This window comes from Pleurodeles waltl, chromosome 1_2 (assembly GCF_031143425.1).
Source record: "Pleurodeles waltl isolate 20211129_DDA chromosome 1_2, aPleWal1.hap1.20221129, whole genome shotgun sequence".
Classification (NCBI taxonomy): domain Eukaryota; kingdom Metazoa; phylum Chordata; class Amphibia; order Caudata; family Salamandridae; genus Pleurodeles; species Pleurodeles waltl.
Genome location: NC_090437.1, coordinates 621,614,772 through 621,635,181, shown reverse-complemented (window position 1 = coordinate 621,635,181; position 20,410 = coordinate 621,614,772). Strand labels below are relative to the sequence as shown.

Genomic DNA, 20,410 nt, shown 5'->3' with positions numbered 1-20,410 from the left:
TCTGACACAGACAGGTGAGTGGTCAGAGACCCCTCGGGGCAAAATCTCTGTGCCCGTGACGTTGATCACATCTTGGGCCGGCATAAATGCAAGATCTATTCTTGCCTGTGAATGGTGAGCCGCTGAGGTGTGCGTATACTGCTTCGTCCTTGGGTACCAAGTTCTCCACACGTCGCACATACTAAGGCTTTCTGCCCATCCGCGCAGGGCAGTTGCTTTCGCGGTTCGAAAGGCCGAGACCTTCCCTGAGACATCCACTGAAGGATCCAGGACTGAGTTAAAGTCTCCACCCACGAGGGAGGCACCCTGGGGGAGGTTTGCCAGAACCGGGCGGAGCTCCCGGAGGAATCTATCGAGACCGGTCAGGGGCGCATAAGCACAAACAAAATTGCAGGGGGATCCGTGGAGCAGCCCGGACACCGCCACGAATCTCCCTTGTGGATCGGATTTAGTAGAAGTGACAACTATGGGCAACAGTGGCATACTTCAACCCTGGAAGCATCTGTTGCCCAACTACCCAACCTGGGTAACGCAGCAAGTTGGAAAGTTATTATATCGAAGTGATGGACCCCTCCATGCAGACGGATTATTAGACCGTTAGACAATGAAAGTTAGTTGTGGCCCGGCAGCCGGAGAGCATGTCGGCGGCCAGCCCCTGCTGTATGTTTCAATGTGTATCTGGTGGCCTCATGCGAGGCCCTGTCCTCCCAGCAGGCACCCGCGGGGAGACGTTAATTATTAACCAAGTATGGGGGATTGGCTCAGGCTGTCGCCGGCTGATGTCTGCACCGGGGAACGAGAGCCTGGAGCTCCCGCCCCCTTTACCTCTAACTGAGGGCCTGTCCCCATTCCAGGACTCCGTTCGGTCTCGCTCCCGGGCCCCTTCTTCTCCCCCTTTCTGGACCTGGTACACTTGCGACCTCTCCGCAGGGCCAGCCGGGGGCCAAGGTCCTCCTGGGCAGTAGCGCCCGTCCCCAGCAGACCCCTCCGGCTCCCAACCCCCTCCTCCGTCAGCCAGTCCCATGCCTCCTCAGGTGAGTCGAAGAAGAATGTTTTGCCGGCCATGATGACCTTTAGGCATGCAGGAAAGAGGAGCATGTATGACAGTTGCATCGCCCGTAGCTTCTGTTTGACTTGCTCAAAGGACCAGCGACGGGCCTGGACCTCTCTGGTGTAGTTGGGAAATACTAAGATCTTATCATTGTTCCAGCAGAGGTTGGTGACCCGTCTGGTCTCTCTCAGGATATTGTCCCGGTCTTTAAAGTTTAAAAAACGTGCGATAATGGGTCTTCTGGGGCCTCCAGGAGGGGGCCACGGGGCCAGGGCCTTGTGGGCCCGTTCGACGGCGAACCATGGTGAAAGTGCGTGCTCCGGCATCCAGGTTTTGATCCATTGCTCCAAGAATTCAGGTGTTTTGTTTTCTTCAGCGCCTTCTGGAAATCCTATGAATCGGAGGTTGTTGCGGCGGGCGCGATGTTCGGGGTCTTCTGCACGTCGGTGTAGTTCTCCAGTGCGGGACAGCAACTGGGTTACTTTGGTTCGGAGGTCGGCCAGGTCGTCTTCGGTCTGGGAAACGCGGGCCTCCACAGTGGTGATGCGACCCACGGCGTTCCTGAGATCCTGTCTAATAAGGCCGACGTCCTCTCTGACCTCAACAATTTTAGTCTCGACTGCGAGCTGCGAGGTCTGAATCGCTTGTAGGATGGCGTTTACCCCGTCTGGCGAGGCAGGATCCCCAACAGGGGCATCTCCGCCGCTCCGCGTGGCGGCCGGTGCTGTGAACTGGTCAATCTTTGATTGGGAGGTTGATGGGTGTTTTGATGCTTTATCTTTGCCCATGGCTCAACAGAGGGGGCCCCATCGCCACACCGGTGCCCTGCACGGTTCCGCTCCTGAAGATCTATCTCCACTGGTTTCCAGGGCCTCAGTTGGGCCAGAAGGACAAATATTCAGGCCTTCAGTGCAGGGGACACCAGGCAGAACATCGAGACACACCACTCCGCCGTCACCAGGGGGGACCGGTGGGCCCCGGGGTCCACTACTCCCCCAGAGGTAAGATCAGGATGAGCAATGGGTCTCGCCTTCAGCCCAAGAAGTCCACCTCAGACCATCACGGGCCAAAAACTCCGGGTTCAGTAGGAGCTATCAAACCCTTTTGCTCTGTGACTGGGCCCAGCCAAGAATCCGGGCCAGCAATCCACAAGCCTGGCCCACAGGTTCAGGTAGATGACTCTGTTCCTCCCGGTGTGCCAGGGCATGTCACCCCGTCATCGCCCATCACTGCTGCCCTGATATCCTCTTCCTGGTCCAAGGGGGTAGAACCTCCAGTCGTTTCACGTGGGGCGGCCCCAGCAGAAAGAGGCCACAGCCCTAGGGGCCCCACAGCCGAGGGCCCGCTGAGTCGTGCCCCAATTCAGGAGAGGGGCGTAACTCCCCTGGGTGCCCCACCCGCAAGGAGCCCCGCGTTGTTGTTTCTGGGGGGCGGCCGATTGCCTCCTCTTCCTCTGGTGTCCTGCGGGGTCCGCCTGGCCTCCGCCTCCTCTCGTGAGCCTCGGGGCTCCTCCACCGGGCCCACGCCTCGAGGGCACTCCGCGCCGGTCTGCGCACCCCCCACCGGGGCCGCCCGACGGCACCGCGCCCCGGGCCCAAACGGAACGCAGTGCCCTCCTCAAGTCGGGGTCGTCCTCAATGCGGGTGCACCGCCGTCCGTCCCTCTGCCGTCAGGTCTCGGCCCCACCCTCACTTTGGAGCCGTTCTTCATTCGGAGCCCCCAGCGGGGGAGCGCCCCTCAGCCACCAGGCCTCGTCCCGCCGCCATGCCAGTCACCGCGGCAGGGACCGCCCCACAGGATTGCAGGCACTCCGCGGCCGCTACAGACGCCGCAAATGTTGCATCTCATTCAGCGCCGGTCGGGGCATCCGCAGGGAGGATCACGGCCATCGAAGGAAGTCTGGTACGGCGATTACTTAGGGCGGATGACGGAGGGGTCCAGAGCACTTTCAAAGTGCGGCCGCCATCTTGACGCCCGAAGCCACGCCCCTGCTGACATTTAAAAACATCATCCACCCCTCCATTCATAAACAATGAAAAGAGGGTTAGGGCCAACACGCAACCCTGGTGCATACCTGGCTCAATTGGTATCCTTGGAGTTAGATCACCTTGGTCGTTCCACCTCACCTAGGCAAACAGGTCTGTTTGTAGTCTAATTAAAGGATTAGAATAAATAATTAGGGAGCCCCATCTGACCCAGCACCTCCCAGAGTGTTTGTCGCAGTACTAGGTTGAAGGTGGCCCTCATGTCCATAAAGGCCACAGAAAGCAGTGTTTTTTACCAATGGCAACATACTTCCAACAAACAGTCATAGAACTAAATGTCTGACCCATTGTCCCAATCTTCTCACGAAAATCTGCCTTTTAGTGTAATATAACATTGTTTTTAGCCATTCACTCATGGATCCGCATTAAAACTTGGCGACAAAAGATCTTCTGGGAACTACTGAGTAAACTTATTGGTCTATAATAGCAAGTACTGCTGTGCCCCACTACGACTATTTTGCAAAATGTTCTGTGATCATGTTTCTGCTAGGCTGCCAGGATCTGTTTCCATTGCGATTCCACCCATGCATTCTTGGCCCTGAGCAAACAAGACTTATAAAACTTCCTTGCCAGGCTCGTTTCCCCTTTTGTAACAACCTTAATGGTTTTCACCAAACTTCTCTTGGCAAGCCCACATGCAGATGAGACCCAATGGTGGGTTTTAAGTCTAGCTTGCAATTTCCCTATTTGCTTCGTAAATGCTAATGTTAAAGCTCCAAATCAATGCTCATGTTTTGTGATAAAACCAGGCATGTTTCCAAAGGAATACATGATCTGCTCAAAGGTCCCCGAATTCTTAACTAGTTCATCATATATACTGGCCTGATACAATCATTTTCACTAATATTGACCCATTTTATGTTCCTACAATTATTAGTACAACTCAATGGGATTTCAAAAGAATCAGGAGCCTCCTCCGAAGCAACACCAAAAAGTCCTGGACTAAAACCTGTGACCAACGCGTTATGATCGCTATCTGCCCTACGAACAACTCTCATGTTGGTTATATACTGCAAGAGTCTTACATCTAACGGGATGTAGTCTGTATGGTTTATGAATACTCCTCATTTAAAGCTCGGCCTGGGACAGAAATCAGACTTTGTGCGGTCACTGGCAGCTATTAAGCTATGAAGACAAAGATGGAATAATTAAAGAGCCACTTTTGGCCACCGCATGGCCGGGTTTGTCGTACCCTTGGTAACCTTGCAAACATTGTGTAAGGATGGAGGGCGGGCCGTGCCAATGGGGCTTTTTTGGATCTTCCCTAAGCTACTCTCTTGTGATTCAGAGTCATTCCTATCTGCAATATCACTTGTACCAGACCTCCTCGGCCTGTTAGTCCTGACAAGCACGGTGGCTATCGTGTCTACCTTCTCTGTTATAGATTGCAGCACTCTCCTTAATTTGCCTACTTCCACCCTTGCCAATGTTAATTGGCCAGCAATATCACTGCCCTCTACTACAGGGGTTTGGCTGGAATTCCTAGAAGCAGGAACTACCTCATTCCTAGGTTGCCGCTCCTAACTCAACTGAAGCACCTCTGACCTGTTAGCGCACTCTAAGTTGACCATGAAAAGGGACGGGAAGATATCTTCCTGCTCTGAACCTGGGACTATCCCAGCTGTCATGCTTCTGGGCAGAGGGCTCGATGTTCACAATAGTGGTTAAAACATTAGCCAAGGGTTTGTGATCATTTCGCTCTAGACCCCTCTTTGTTAAGTATGGCTTGATGCCAGTACTCCTAGGCCTACTTCTGTATGGGCGCATCTCCACTTTTATCCTTATTCAATAACCCATCAACCTCTTCTATTAACTCCTCAATTTTGTCAAGCGTACAATTAAAAGCTGCATGTTAAGCTGTTTGTAGCCTTCCCTGTATCTCCAGCGTTATCGATAGCTTTTCGTTTACCTATTTTGGACCAAAAGATCAGTGGCCTGTAAGGCTTGGAATACTGATTTTTTATACTGACCACTTAACAAATCCAACCAAGAGGAAACACACAATACAAGCTGGAATTGGTGCCCTCCCCCCCCCCAGGCTCACTTAATTCACTTAACAATACACAAACTAGCATGAAGAAAGTCACCGATGGCCAGTCAAAGTAAAGTTACGGGAAGGGAAAGAACTGTTTTGCACACAGGTACTGAGGTCCCAGTGTACCTAAAAGTCCAAACGAGACAGTAAGAAACAGAGGCCAATTCAGGCATTTATCCTACCGTAGGGGCTGGGGTGTGGTCCTGCACCGCCTCTACCAGTCTCAGGACAGGCGCAGGATGGGCACAGCTGGATAAGTTCATGTTCTACATAGTGCCAGGAAGGCCACACAAGTGATGATGATAGGGGTTCCTCCTTGATTGCCCGTGTGTTGCCTGGGACTGGAAGGCCCTGCTACTGTCCCCACAAGACCCCAGCACCAGGCAGGCCACACATATGGTGATGATGAAAGTGGCTCCTTCTTCTTTGCACCAATGCCGCCTGGGACTGGAAGTCCCTGTTACTGCTGCCACAACATGGAAATAGTCTTGCAAAGGCTTTGACATAGCCAAACCTTATTATTAACAATCCCCAACCATACGCAAGATGTCAGTACCTGGGAAACGGTCACTGGATGAGACAACTTACGAATGGCTTCAATGTAGTTGGGTGACAAGTAGAAATCGCCAGATGATATTTCATGGCAAAAGCATTGCATTCAAGAGAGGGGAAAACTGCATTTTTTTTTTTTTTTTAAAGTCTTGTGCCCCCTTCCTAGTCTATTCATTGAGGAGGTAGTGCGAGTTCACATAGCAGTTATCTAAACTAACAAATACTAGAAGCAAATTAACATTCTGAACTGGAGTGAAACCCCCTGGGGGGGACCATCCTATCCAGAGCTTTCTTTAAAGCTTGTAAAAAGGATGTGCTCACTCCCCTAAAACCTGGTAACACCGGTGATCAGCAGTGAGAATAGGACTTGTGTCTGTACAGTGCCTTACAGTAATTTGGTGTACACTACCAATCCATACCCAAGATCAATTTGAGCCACTCCTCCCTGATTGGCATTTCTCCCCTAAAATCGGGTCTCTGACTGAAAGCTCTACATCTGCGCTGGCCAAGCTTGAAAGTTACACTCTGCCCCAGCTCAAACATTTCTGCAAGGGTTTGAGCTTTCTACTAAAGGCTTCTCCAGGAAGGTGGAGCTGCAAAAGGAGCTGAGGGCCTGTATAGAAGCTAAGGATGCACTACTTGTGAGCCAGAGGAGGAGGAGGAGATACTGGATGAGGAGGAGGAGCTGCTGGACCAGGATTCACTGGAAAATCTGAAACTGCTTGTGGGACAGGGGGCAATATCTTGCTAGCAGCAGTGGTTCCCCCCAGGGCAGAGAGCAGTGTATCATCCAGGGGCCTGTCTCCATAGGAGCTGAATGACAGGAGGGAGTAGAGAAAGCTTAAGTTGGAGTTGGCAAAATTAAAGATGGAAAAAGAGAAAGCTTTGATAGAGAGAAAGCTATGGAGAAAAAGAGACTGGCCATGGAAGCACAGCAAAGGAGGATGGAGCATGAGCGGGGCCTCAGACAGCTGTGCATCAAGGCGATGGAGGTGGAGTCTAGTGGTAATAGCGGCAGCACACCTGCAGTATTCACTGGTGAAGAAAGGATCCATATCCCAAATGAGTTGGTGCCTAGTTTTGTGGGGGGGATGACATTGATAACTGGTTCTCAGCCTATGAGGTGGCTCTAAGGGTGCACACAGTCCCTGAGGAGTACTGCAGGGTAGGTTTTGGAGGTATACACCCACAGTGGAATGGGGAATACTCCCGACACTAGAGGTAGGGGGGGGACAGAAACAATACACTCCCATGAAGGCCATGCTTATCGATATGTTTGGGATAACCCCTGAGAAATACCAACAGAGGTTCAGGAACAGCCACAAACTTCCCACACAGACCTGTGTGGATTTCCTTGATTATTCCAGCAAGGCACTGAAGGGTTGTGTGAGGGGCAGCGTGATAGATGATTTTGATGGGCTGTACAAACTTATTATGATGGAGCACATCAATTAAATTTGTTTTTCAGAGCTTTGCCAGCACATAGTGGACAGCAAGCTGACTGACCCCAGGGCACCTGCTGAAGAGGTGGACCACTGGGTCAGCACCTGTGTGTCCAAAAAGTCATCTGGAAGGAGTGGGAGGGAGGTGTACCCCTATAAGGGTGGTCAGGTTTCCCACCTGAAGAGAGAGGAAGAGGGAATAAAAGAAGACCTCACAAGCACCTCCAAAGCAGTTCACAGGTGAAAGGGACCCATTCCCAATCTGGCCACCAGAAGAAGACATCCCCTGACAAGAGTCAGAGTAAACCCCCCAAGTGCTCTGAGTATGGGCACTACAAAGGGGATCCCAAGTGCCTCAAGAGGGCACTGCCTCCCACTGGAGGTAAGACACCATGGGTGGCGAGTGTAGTGCTTAGGGAGGAGTTTGTCCCAGGTAGCAGGGGTGGTGGACTCAGTGAGGTCACCCTAGTGTCCCTGGGTGACATGGAGATGGCCCCAAAAACATGTGCCCTCCAATACCACAAAATATAGGCAGGGGGTTACCATCAATGGGAAAGGTGTTGAGGCTCTGAGGGACCCATGTGGCAGCATGACCATGGTAAGGACTAATCTAATGCTCCCAGAACAGATTTTACACAATGTATTCTACCAGGTTGTGGTAGCAGACAACCATGAGGGTCACTACCCAGTGGCCCTTGTTCCATTTGAGTGGGTGAGGGCTCAGGACTTCTGAAGGTAGCTGTGAGCCCTGCCATTCCCGTGGATTGTTTGCTAGGTAATGACCTAGAGCACACTACCTGGAGGAAAGTGAAGGTCAGGTCACACCTCGAAAAGTTGGGAGTACCCAAGTGGGCTGGCGCAACCACCATGTCCATGGCTGCCCAGGAAGGGGGGGGGGGGTCAAGAAGGTCTGGAGCCTGGAAGATTGGCCCAGGCAGCTGCCAAAAGGAGAAAGAGCAAAGGGTGTAGGAAACCAGATCCTGAATGTCTCCCAACTGAGGTGGATAGGGTGCCAAAGATGATGGCTCCCAGAGCTCAGTGGAGATGACACAGCCTCCCTTGGTAAATTGCTGGATGGTAAGTAGAAAGAGGACCCACCAGGAAGGAATTCTGGAAGGCGCAGAGGGAGTGCCCAGCCTTGGAGGGCATGAGGCAACAGGCCGAAGCCCAGGCAGCAGGTGATGCCTCTGGTAGTCACCACATTTACTGGGAGGACAACCTCCTATATAGTGAGTCTAAGGAACCTGTGCATGGCCCTGGTGGTCCTCCAATGCTACAGTACCTTCCTACTAGCCTGGCTCACAAACCCCCTGGCAGTACATCCTAGCCAGGACAAGACCTTTGCCAGGCATGTCCCCCACTTTTACTGGTCCCAGAAGAAGGTTTCTTCAGATGTCTACTGTAGAACCTGCTTGAACTGCCAGGTCAGTGGGAAGACAGGGCAGCAGCTAAAACTTCCCCTGTTTCCCCTTCCTATTTCTGTCGCTTCCTTTGGGAGGGCAGACATAGACATTGTAGGACCCATGGATCCCCGGAGAACCTCTGGTCATAGGCTTATCTTGGTAGACCAGGCAGCTAGGTACCTCTGAGTTCTACTACTGCACCTCAAATGGCTAGTACCCTGAGGGGATTTTGTACCCAAGTGGGTATCCCCAAGAAAGTGGTGTATGACGTGGGCATCAACTTTATGTCTAATTACATGCAGTCAATGTGGAAGGAGTGTGGAGTTACTTATAAGTTCACTACCCGCTACCATCCACAGAGCAATGGTCTTGTTGAGAGATTCAACAAGATCCTGAAAGGCATGATCCGGAGAATGCCTGAGGCTCTGAGACGTAAGTGGGAAGTCTTGCCATGCATACTCTTTGCTTACTGAGAGGTGCCACAGAAAATGGTTGGGTTTAGCCCCTTTGAGCTTCTGTGCAAGCATCCTATTAGGGGATCTCTTAGTCTGGTGAAAGATGAGTGGGAGCAATCTCCTGGAAAACCTCCCCAGGGTGCAGCTAGCTACACCCTGGCCTTCAGAAGCCAGATGGCCAAGATGTGGAAGCAAGCTCCAGACAACTTAGAGGCTGGCCTGAAAGTGATTAAGCAGTGGTATGACCAAACACCTTACGCCTATTGAATTGCAACCTGGGCAAAAAGTGTGGGTGATGGAGCCTGGGCCCTCCAAGACCATTGGATTGGGCCCCACAAAATTGTTGAGAGGAAGGGGGAGGCCGCCTACTTCGTGGACTACAAGACCTTCAGACACCCCCAAGGCTTCTCCATCTCAACCATCGCAAACTCCACATTCAGAGGTCCGAGGTCAAGTTGTTGGTGACCGATGGAGGGGAGTGAGAGGAAAGTGAACCTCTCCCTGACCTCTTAGCCTCCAAAGAGAAGGACGAGTCAGTGGAAAGTGTGAACCCTTCCCCTACCCTGACTCCTGAATAGCACAGGCACTGTCATCAGTTGTTCTAGAGACCATTCTCCCCCCCTCTGTTTTCCCTTACTCCTGGGGTTACACACCTGTGTGCCCACAACATTGATACAGGGGACAGATAGATAGCACATATGGCAGAGTGCTATGTAATTAAAAGGCAGGACATATACTTTTAAGTTGTCCATATCCTGGTAGTGAAAACCCTAAAATTTGTTTTTCACAACTGTGAGGCCTACCCCTCTAATAGGACAATATTGGAGATTCCTTAATACATTTAATAAAGTGTAATTCCTGATGAGGAGTAGACCGGTCATGTTTAGTATCTATGGAATTGTAATGATAAATCCTCTTTAATGGTAAAGTCGGATTTACTATTACGATTTTGAAAATGCCACTTTTAGAAACTTGGCATTTTCTTGCTCTTAGCCCTGTGTGCCAGTAGCCCGTCTCCAATATACATCTGGGCTAACAGCCGGTTTCCTGCATTCCCCCTAGAGAGCCTCACATGAAGGAAGGGTAGGTATGACTGAGTGGCCATCTGCATGTTGATGAATCATCCAGGGCAGGATAGGAGGGAGGATCTGACACACCTGAATAGGCAGTGTCCTGCTCCCACACAAAGGGCTACTTAACCCCTATAGTGAGTCTGGAACCAGGCAGGAAGGGAGGACCTCTGTACACTTCAAAGACCACTCTTTCAAGTCACCCCACTTCAAAGTCATAACTGGGTAGAAGTACTGGACCTCTGACCCTGCCAAATCAGTACAGTTCTGGGCCTATGTAGGACTCTGCCAGGAAGAAGGATTGCTGTGCTTCTGTAAGGAATGTCACTCTGGACTGCAACTCTGGAAGATTTCTGCTGTGCTGCCCTGCTGCCCTCTGCCCTGGTGAGAAAGGACTGGACCGATCTTGCTTGAACCCAGAGTGACTCCAAGGGTTTGCCTCCTGTTCTTCTGAAGTCTCAGGGACACAAAAGACTTCGACTCACCATCACCTACAGCACCTGAGTTTTGCTGGCTGCAAGTCTTGTCCTGCCAACTGGTGCCAATCCAGTTGTGGGCCCTTGGAAGTGGATATAAAGTGTTAAAGCTCCCAAAATCCAGAATTGGTCAGAACTGGTGCATCTCCTTCGACACGGCACATCACTGTTCGAGGTCTTCGCATTGCCAACTGTGCAGCTCGATGACGATGAATCACCTTCATCATAAAGGGTTTGCTGACAACGCATCTCCGACTGCGCGATTGGAACCAACACATTGACTGCATCCAAAGCGATCAACACTGACGCATTGCCCCCTCTGCTCTTCACATCGGAAAATCGATGTTGACGCATCCTCCATCCAAAGGTACTTTTTCAGCGGGACAAGGTTGGTCCCTGCATCCGACCCACGCTCCTTAGCAGTCTGCCTGAACTTTCAGACTTGACCTGTTCAAGCTCGACCAGATTGGCCGGTTGGCTCATTAAGTTTCTAAGCACTATATATGCAGGCATTCTTTTAAAAAATCATATCTCGATTGCTACTGTTTTGATTTTTGTTGTTTTTGTCTTGTTCATTAAATTAACTCTTTTCTAACCAGGTGTGGTATCTTTTTATGGATCAAATCTGTTTATTGTTTGAAACGTATAAACATATAAAATACAGCACATCGCAGCACAGCGGATAAAATACACCACCGCAGCAAGAAAGCTCCAGATCTATAGACAGGAGTCCCTCCATTAGATCCCTGAACCATGCCCAAAGAGACCTCACTGCCAGCCTCCTCTTTGCGATCCAATGCGCAGACGGCGAACGCACAAAAGTCTTTCAAACTGCGAGTCCCGCACATGATAAACCAAGCAAACATATAAGTAAAGACATACCAACAATGCTTCCCTTCCAGAGTCCATGTCGTCCCTCGGTCTCACCACTCCCCCACCCCACCCTCCCACACAGCCCAGCCCTCCCAAACATCTCTCCACACAGGCACTCTGACCAAGGTTCAAGTCAACCCCAAAACTTTCAAATAAGCCGGACATGTCAACTCTGTAAAATCTGTGGATAAAATCTGAAGGAATGGCTTCTATAATATGACCAAGTCTCCCACCCGCTGCTGAGAGGCCAAGGTGAGCTTTTCCATGGCGAGCATAAACCACAGCTTCTGGAGGCATGAGGTATGCATCGGGACCCTATCCGTACCCCACACAGCTAGAATCAGCTGCAACGCTGCGTTGAGTGCCAGGGCCATCTGTCACCCCTTTAGCGATCTCCGGGGAAAGGCGAGGGGATTGGGCAACTCCAGCAAGATGTACGATGGAAATCTAGGGATCATAGTATGGAACGCTGCATTGATAACATCTATAATGCCCTCCCAATAACGATGGAGCTTGGGACAATGCCAGAGTAAATGCACAAGCGTGCCCATGCCTCCACACCCCCTCCAGCAGAGGCTAGACTTAACGGGGTCCCATGCGTGTATCCTTGCTGGAGTGTAATACCAGTAGGAGGCCACCTTATATTATGTCTCCGTCCCTGCTGCATTATAGGCTGTATGAGTTATTCAATAGAATATACTGTCCCACTCCTCATCTGAAAATTCCCTCTCCAGCTCCCTCTCCCATCTCAACTGCCCCTTAGACGTTGGAGGGCGCTTCTCCCCTTGCAGAAGCCGATAAATTTCTGAAATGACTCTTATCATCCTTCTTCATCAACAGCCATTTCTCGAATGGCGTAAGAGGCCTATCTATTAGTGCTCTGTTGGCCGGTAACAAAGCCCAGTGCCATATCTGATAATACATCAGCCTATCCGCCTCCGACAAGCCATACGCCTCCCTCATCTGATCAAAGGACAGCACTCCTTGCTCATCAAAGAGGCTTCCTACCCTCTTGCAACCCCCCTCGTACCACCATCTCAGGCCTTCCACACGGGGCCCAGGCTCGAAGTCAGGATTCGCGCCTATGGGGGTCATCGGAGACGGAAAAGAAGTCAGCCCCGATCGACAGGCCACCGCGTCCCATATGCGTAACGTTGCTCCCGTGATCGGGGAAGAATAAAGTCCCCCCGCCCTGTGCCGACGCCGAAGCCAAGGCTCCTTCCGTATATGAGATCCCGCCACCGCCTAATCCATAAAGCACCAATGTTTATCAGTGAGTGGGCGACTCCACTCTAAAAGAAAACGCAACTGCGTCGCCTGAGAATATTTCAAAAGGCAGGGAATAGCAAGCCCCCCGCTCTTAGGGCGATATAAAACCCGTCGCGGGAGACGTGCCGGCCAACCCTCCCATACAAATCTCAGCACCGCTGATTGAAGAGTGGCTATCGTCCGAGGTGGTGGAGTCAGAGGAAGCACCTGAAACACATAGTATACGTGGCAAGACTGTCATCTTCACCGCCGCCACTCTACCCAGCCAGGACAGTTTGTGTTTTCCCCAGGACTCCAGGTCTCGCTGTACTTCACGAACCAACTTCGTGTAATTCAAGCTCGCCGTCTTTGCAGCGGAAGTCGCCAGCTCAACCCCTAGATAGGAAAGGCGCGAAGACGACCAAAGAAAGGGGTATCTAGCTCTCAAGTCATCCTCATGGTCCGAGCTTACCGACAAGCTAAGGACCTGAGACTTCTGTATGTTCACCCGAAATCCCGGAACCTGGCCAAACTCAGCAATTATCTCCATAAGCGCAGGCAGCAAAGTCGCGGGCTCCGCCAGTGTAAGGATCACATCATCTGCATACAAGATAATGAGATGGTGGTCTCCTCCGAATTTCACACTGGAAAAAAAAGGGCTGTCCCGCAAACGCTGCGCCAGGGGCTCCATATATAGTGCAAACAGAAGGGGAGAGAGCAGGCATCCCTGTCCAGTCACACGCATGACAGGAAACGGCAGAGAAAGCACGCCATTAACCCGGACCGCCACTATGGGACACCGATAGACGCATCGGATCCAAGACCTAAAACCGGGGCCCAGTCCGTAACGCTCAAGTACTTGGAAAAGATACGGCCAATGAACCCTATCGAACGCCTTTTCCGCATCAATAGTGAGGAAAAGCGCCTCCCTACAGGATCGATCTATTTTGTCTAACAGATGCAGAAGCTGCTTTGCTTCGTATTGTCGCTACATTGTCGGTTTGGTATAAAACCTGACTGATCCGGATCAATAAGACCCGGCATATAAAGATTAAGGCGAAAAGCGAGAATTCCAATGAATATCTTAGCATCTATATTCAAGAAGGAAATCGGCCCATATGAAGCGCACTCCTCTGGGTCTTTACCCAGCTTATGTATAACTGCAATGGTAGCGTCCAACATGCTAGGCGCCAGGGCCCCGATGTCCGAAAAGAATTGAAAAGCCGCACCAAGAGCGGCGCGAGCTCCATGCAAAAAGTCTTATAGAATAGTTCCGTAAAACCATCAGGGCCAAGGGACTTGCCGACTTTTAGGCGAGAAATCGCCAATATAACCTCTTCCAACCTTATCGGTTGGTCCAGAAAAGACGCCTCCTTCTCACCAAGAGGAGTGATTGCTATGCCCTCCAGGAAAGAATCCAGGGCCATACTATCCCTCTCGTCCGCCGCGTATAACCCCCAGTAGAACTCCGCAAATGCCTCGGCAATCTGATCACTCGTGCGCGCCTCCTTTCCGGTAGGAAAGCAGACCAGTTTTATCGTCGACGCTGCGCTCGCAACTGGTGCGCCAAGAGCTTTTCGCACCTATTGCTCCCAATGTAGTATTTATGCTTAAGTCGCACTACTGCATACTCCGCCCTGTCCCAATCTAGCCGCTTCAGCTGCTGCCTCACCTTCTCTAATTCCTGCCAGATTCTGGGCGTGCCAGTGGATTTATGGGAACGCTCCAATACAGCCACCCTTTGCTCCTCCCTTATCTCTCTCCTTGCCTTATTATCTCTCGCGGACAGTGCTATCACCTCGCCCCGCACTACTGCCTTCAGGGCCCCCCACACAGTCTCTAAAGAGGTGCTGCCATCGTCATTAAAGCGAAGATAGTCTGTGATCACGCGCCGGAGCAACTCCACCGCTGCCGCACTCTGGAGCAAAGAATCCCTAAAACGCCAGCCCAGAGTACCCACCCGGTCCACCTCCATGGTAACCTCTACAGTAATAGTAGCATGATCAGTCAAGGCTCGAGGCTCAATCGTGGCCTCCCTAACCCGGGAAATAAACTCCTGTGAGGCCAGAAAAAGATCGAGCCGTGCATAAGTCTTGGTCGCCGCTGAGTAAAAGGAGTAGTCCCGAAGCGTGGGATGCGACTTCCTCCACACATCCTCCAAACCACATTCAGCCAGCCACTGACGCCCCGCCTCCGACAATGCCCCAGCCTGCCCAAAGCGGTGACCCGAGTGGTCAAGCTCATTATCCATCACCAAGTTAAAATCTCCGCCCACCAAAATGGCACTATCTGGCGAGTTAAGCATGGGGGGAACCGCCTGTCTCAGGAAAGCCTCCTGCTGGGCATTCGGAGCATAAAGGGAAGCAATAGTGAAGGAGAAGGCCCCAAATCTTATTCTGATAGCCAGAAACCTGCCTTGCACCTCGTGTATTTTCCCCACTACCTCCCCAGCAAAGGTCCTCAAGAGCAGTATTGCCACCCCAGCATGTTTTGTAGTTGCTGAAGACCAAAATTGTCTAGGGAACCACCTTGAACGTAGGCGAAATGTGTCTTTTGCAATAAGTGTGTCTCTTGTAATAAACAGATATGACTCCCGGATTTCTCAAGACCCGACAGAATCGCTAACCCCTTGGTCGGGTTGTTAAGCCCACGGACATTCAAGCTTAGACACTTAACTGTCATACAGCGCAAAGAGAAGGTCGCTCAAGAGGTGAGGAGCTCCACGGAGGGACCAAGACCCAGAACAGCACCCAGCCGCTCCGAACCACATGGCCAAACCGCTGTGACCCCTAATGACCAGACTCCCAGGGAAGCAAGCCAACATATAACTATAGCGCACAACAGGTGCTCATAACATAAAAGTCCTCTCACACACATCCTAAAAGAGGAAAAAGTCTCAGCAGGGCCGTAGAACCACACAAGGTCGTCCACCAAGTCCAACGACCCTGCCGCCAGGCCCCTCTCAAACGGCCGTAGGCCTGCAGTAAGCGACCCACAGCTGTCCAACGGTCCCCAGCCGCCCATCGTCTAGGCACTTGTCCCAGCTGCCACGCTGCTCACTGCCGATTGACGTTCCGACATCTGTTCCGATGCAGTAGGGCGCTGCTGTTTCCTCCTCCTCTCTTTCCTCCGCCAGCGCGGGCGATCCCCGCCGACCGGGCCCAGCTTCGGACACCGATCCTGGTTATCCCCCACCAAGCCCAGGATCCGGTTCGCTTCCGATATTGACTTCACCTGGCGAAGCTGATCCTCCCAGCGGAAGACAAGGCAGAACGGGTGACCCCAAGAATAGGACACAGCATGTGCACGCAAATGCTCTGTAATAGGCTTAAACTCACACCGCCGTTGCAAAGTCTGAACCGAGAGGTCCTGGTATAATTGAAGCTGATGCCCTCTAAAGTGGACCTGCAGGAGATTGCGTGCCTGTTGCAATATGCTTTCTTTCAGACCAAAGTTGTGGACACACACCAGAATATCCAGCGGGCGATCCCCAGCTCCGGCAGCGCGGCCCATGCAATGGACTCCATCCAAGGCGATCTCCCGGGACTCCTCTAGGCCAAGGACCGAGCGGATCAGCGCCACCACAAAGTCTCCAATGTCTTCCTTCTCAGCCCCGGTCAGGACCCCTCTAATGCGGATATTATGTCTGCGTGACCGATTCTCCAGGTCCTCCACCGCCATCTGAAGGAGATCCTGCTGCTCCCGCAATCTTATGAACTCCTGTTGCAGGTCTGCCACCTCCTCACCGCGAGCGGTTTCACCATCCTCAACCTGTGCTACCCGCTCACCCAGGGATGTAAGCTCAACTCGCAGCTCCTTCACCTCTTGAGATATGTCTCTACGGAGTTCCTGCCTATCGCTCCGGAGCGACTGGAACAAGGAGGTAAGGAAGCCCTTCGTGACTGGCGCTGCCTCGTCCTCTTCCATCTCCCTCCTTGCCTCCGGAGACCTCGCGGCCGGCGGCTCTTCAGGGGCCCCACCCGGCACCGGGCGTGCCCTGTCAGCATGTCTCTTACTGTCCGATCCCGCTTGGGCTTGGAGGCCGCCATCACCTCTGCCCTCTTACTGCGATTGCACAAGTAACTCAACCGGGCCTCTTCACGTTGTCACCAGGGGACCGAGTCCCCCCTCGCCTCACACCCCCAGCTGCAGCTGCTGACCTCTCCACTGCAGAGCAATCTGTGAGTCTCTTCCACGTCGCTGCTTGCCTCTGGTTTAATCAGGGCCACCACGTCGATGAAGGCTCCACCGCACCAGCGCCAGGCAGCTCAAGAGCGACCCAGCCTGCTCGCCGTCTCTTCTGGGGGCTCCTCTCTAAAGGGCCAAGCAAGGTGGGCGCAACCGTCTCTGGGGCCCCGGCACTCGGCTCACCACCGGGTCCCTGTCATGGGCCCCACCTCACCTCAGAGGCGCAGCCCCCTCCAGGGCTGCCGCCGCGCCTCCGCGCCCAGCCAACAGGCCGCTGGGCCCCAGGCCCACCACGCAACTCGAACATCTGCACTCCACGCCTGCCGACAACAGGCGCTGGCTCAGGCTGCGCAGCTCTGCGCCGTCGCCAGTCTCGGCCACAGGTGCCCCCGACTTCCCACAGCACCAGGCAGCACGGCAGGGCACCCCGAGCCAGCAAATGCTGTGGTCACAAGGCAATCTCGGAGGCCTGGGTGGCGGAGCTCGGACCATCTTGGCCACGCCTCCGTGTGGTATCTTTTTGTGTGGCGTTTTCACTGTTTTAAGTGTTGCACAAATACTTTACATATTGCTTCCTATGTTAAGCCTGCCTGCTCTATGCCAAGCTACCAGAGTGTGAGCACAGGTTAATTTATGGTGTGTATATGACTTACCCTGACTAGGACTGTGATTCCAGCTTGGATAGGGTGCATACCCCTGCCAACCAGAAGCCCAGTTTCTAACTTGGAGTCTACGTCTTGTCTAGTTATTGCACCCCTCTACCTGGGATTCTACTGCCACTCAGTCAGATCTCAATGCTTGCACAATACATTCTTGTACTCCATCTGCCAGTGGTCCCTTGGCCGCTGCTCATTTCCAGGTTTATCAGTGGCTGCACCTCTGGCTGGCATGGCACACATATCCAGGAAATCCTCTTCCTTTTGTTATTCACACTCAGTCTCTTGTGGTTTAATGACTAGGGGAATAGGTAAGGAGAAAATGGGACAATAAATAAAAACACATGCCTTAATCTTTGCCTAAAGTAACTTAGTTAGATTTCCAGTTTCTTCTGGGAGTCTTTCATCCACAGACTTAGGATTCATGCTTACATGTACAGGCCTCCTCATACCATTGCCAAAGGTATGGCAACTGTTCAGCATCCATCTTGTTTTTTCAGATTGTAGCTTCTTTTTTTAAATGTCCTAGTCTCTCTATATATACATATTGAAGGTACCATGTTCTTGAAAGGACTTCTTCAAATTCTTGTTATTGAGTTCTATCCATTTTTTGAGATACTTGCACACGGTTTTACCACACTGGTAGTACATAATGTGGGCAGGAGTCCCACTCGGTGGTGGCTCAATAGGTTTAGCTTTTTCGGCAGTCACCATTTCTTTGCGTTCACGCAAACACAAAAAACAGGAAAGAGGATTTGTTGGCCTTCTGCCTGTAGCTCATCCTGTTTGTGGGGACAGAAAGGAAACAAAGTAGAGTAGGGATTTTCTCAGTTATTTCTCTAAGTGGTCTCATGGGAGAGGTATCTTACTTTCACACCCAACGGTCCCCTTGTGTTAGTCTGAACTTTGGTTCAGTAAGGGGCTGGAGTGGCTAGATCATAGGGCTCTTCTGACACACATTCATCTTTTAAGGGATTGTGTTTTGTTTCCTGGCACTCCTGCCTATCTTTTCTGCTTTCACACTATTTCTAGAACCTATTCGGTCAAAACCATAGACTTGCACACATTCAATCCTCCCATTCCTACTTACTCAATAAGTTTAGTATCCCGTTATTTCTAACTCGGATGATGCTTTTTTGTGCTCCTTTAATACATTTCAAATATAAGACAATAATAAATGCCATGCAAGCAAGCAAGATACACTAAGCGGTCACACTACACCTAAAATGGTGGTTCAATCTGCTTACCCTGTGGTTTAATCACCGGCTCCAGAGTTGGGCCTTGGTCCACCCCAGTTCCCCTGGAAAATCTCTCCCTTACTTCTGGTGCCTGGGGTGGACATGAGGAATTGGGCCCATTGCTCTCCTGTTTGCCTAGCGAAGATTGTTCACGGCACACAATGCACCAGCTTCTGTAAAAGAAAACAAAATATTTGGGATAGCACACAGAAGTTTAACATAAGTTTAATGCAATAGAGCCAGTAAGCATTCGAAAATAAAGCAAGGCAATTGCCGTTTCAATGGACCAGGCTTTTTCTTTGATCGACTGGAGCAAATGATGCTAAATTACATAACATTCCTGGTCATTTTTGTACAATTCCAGTAAATGCATTTAAATGGAAGCAGGGGCAGGTGATAAAATATAAAGTTGCATATAACCGCTAACGAGCAGGTGGCAAGAAATTCTAGTAAGAAGGAAAGCAAGAAGCCCTTCAAAAGGAAGATCTAGTTAACACTAACAGGAGCAGACACATTGCTGCATTCTGCCAACGTCAGAACAAGTCTAGGTTTTGCTTGCACTATTCAGTCGAAATGTGCAATGTACAACGGATCTGAACTATAAGTCATTTAAAATGCATGCAAATGTAGTAAATACTAAAGCTTTAGAGGTCTTAACACCAGTACAATAAACGTCGTTCTTGATTAATAAAATGTAACAGTGCATGTTAAGGCGTACATAGGTACTAACATTTTCATTATAAACACAAAGGCATTAAAGCACATATGTAGGTAATTTCACTTTCCCATTGGTGATTGTGTATGTATATATATATATATATATATATATATATATATATATATATATATATATATTTTAAACTGTATTGTCAAGAATGGGAATCACTGAGGAACACCACATTGTATCACATACCTAAAAGGTGATAAACCCAAGGAAAGAATCCAATCGGCTACTACTCCTGAGGTCCTAAAGTCCTGGTTAGAAGGACACCAAGATCTAGAGTGTGCAATCCAGCAGATAAATCCAGTATGATCATACCCTCTGCTTACCCTTCAAGTATATTTCTGACATCATCCACTGCTCTGGCCAACATAGATTTCTTTTCTTTTCCCAGAAAAGAAGGGAAAAAAAAAAATCAAACTGCTAAGAATCCAGGAGGTCGGGGTGGTCCAAATAGGATCAAAGCTGCCAGCAACAATTCTCTGCAGAACGTTTTCTAGAAAGGTGATGCAAGTGATGGGACAACAGTTTCTACTAGCGAACAAAGAAGTGTTTTCTTTATTTCAAGAAGGAAAGCCTCCACACTCCTCTTCATCATGAAGGCACTGAATCAGTAGCCAGGGAGCAGTTGAACATTTCTGGATACAAAAGATGATCATGGCTGCCAGCACTTACATGGTTGACACTTTATAGATAATACGAGGTGACCCAGACTTAACTGTATATCAGTTCTGTTACCGCCGCCACAGAGGTGGCATAGAAGGCCGTCCATTTGTACTTCGTATGTTATGAGGATACAAAACTGGACAAAATTACATCTGCTATATGGAACTGTTTGATGGTATAATAGAACTTTTGAATTTTTGGTATGAAAGTGTCATTTCATCCCCAAAGTCTTCGGATGGAGTCACTTTCTTCATGTAACACGAGAGCTGCAGAATATTTTTTAGGTCTCAC

At 50.7% G+C, this 20,410-nt stretch overlaps 1 long non-coding RNA gene across 1 annotated transcript in view; it reads right to left on the bottom strand.

Annotated features, from left to right (window-relative positions):
* LOC138295734 (uncharacterized) overlaps positions 1–20,410 on the bottom strand; it is a 70,531-nt gene that overhangs the window by 45,687 nt on the left and 4,434 nt on the right. The window contains exon 3 of the long non-coding RNA XR_011203673.1: positions 18,742–18,905. This is a non-coding gene — a long non-coding RNA (uncharacterized lncRNA). The remainder of the gene's footprint in view (positions 1–18,741; positions 18,906–20,410) is intronic.